Source organism: Penaeus monodon, chromosome 31 (genome assembly GCF_015228065.2).
Source record: "Penaeus monodon isolate SGIC_2016 chromosome 31, NSTDA_Pmon_1, whole genome shotgun sequence".
Taxonomy (NCBI): domain Eukaryota; kingdom Metazoa; phylum Arthropoda; class Malacostraca; order Decapoda; family Penaeidae; genus Penaeus; species Penaeus monodon.
The window spans coordinates 2504401-2504645 of record NC_051416.1 but is presented as its reverse complement, the minus strand read 5'-3'; positions in this window follow the sequence as shown (position 1 = coordinate 2504645).

Sequence of the window (245 nt, the reverse complement as noted above, 5' to 3'; positions counted from 1 at the left end):
TGTGCTCACCACGAACAATTTGGACAGCCAGATAGAAGACAAACCGGATGCTGACAAATACTTGAGTTAAGAGGCACCGTCAGCTGACCCTCCCAAAGCCTTTCATCGTGAGGAATGTTATCGTAAGAAAAAGACAACAGATTGAATGTGACTTTCGGTTCTAATGGTATGTTTGATGAGTGGTAAATGGGTAGTTAATGGGTGGCAGAGGAACAGCGTGGAAGGTAATGGGTTGGGGGAATTGG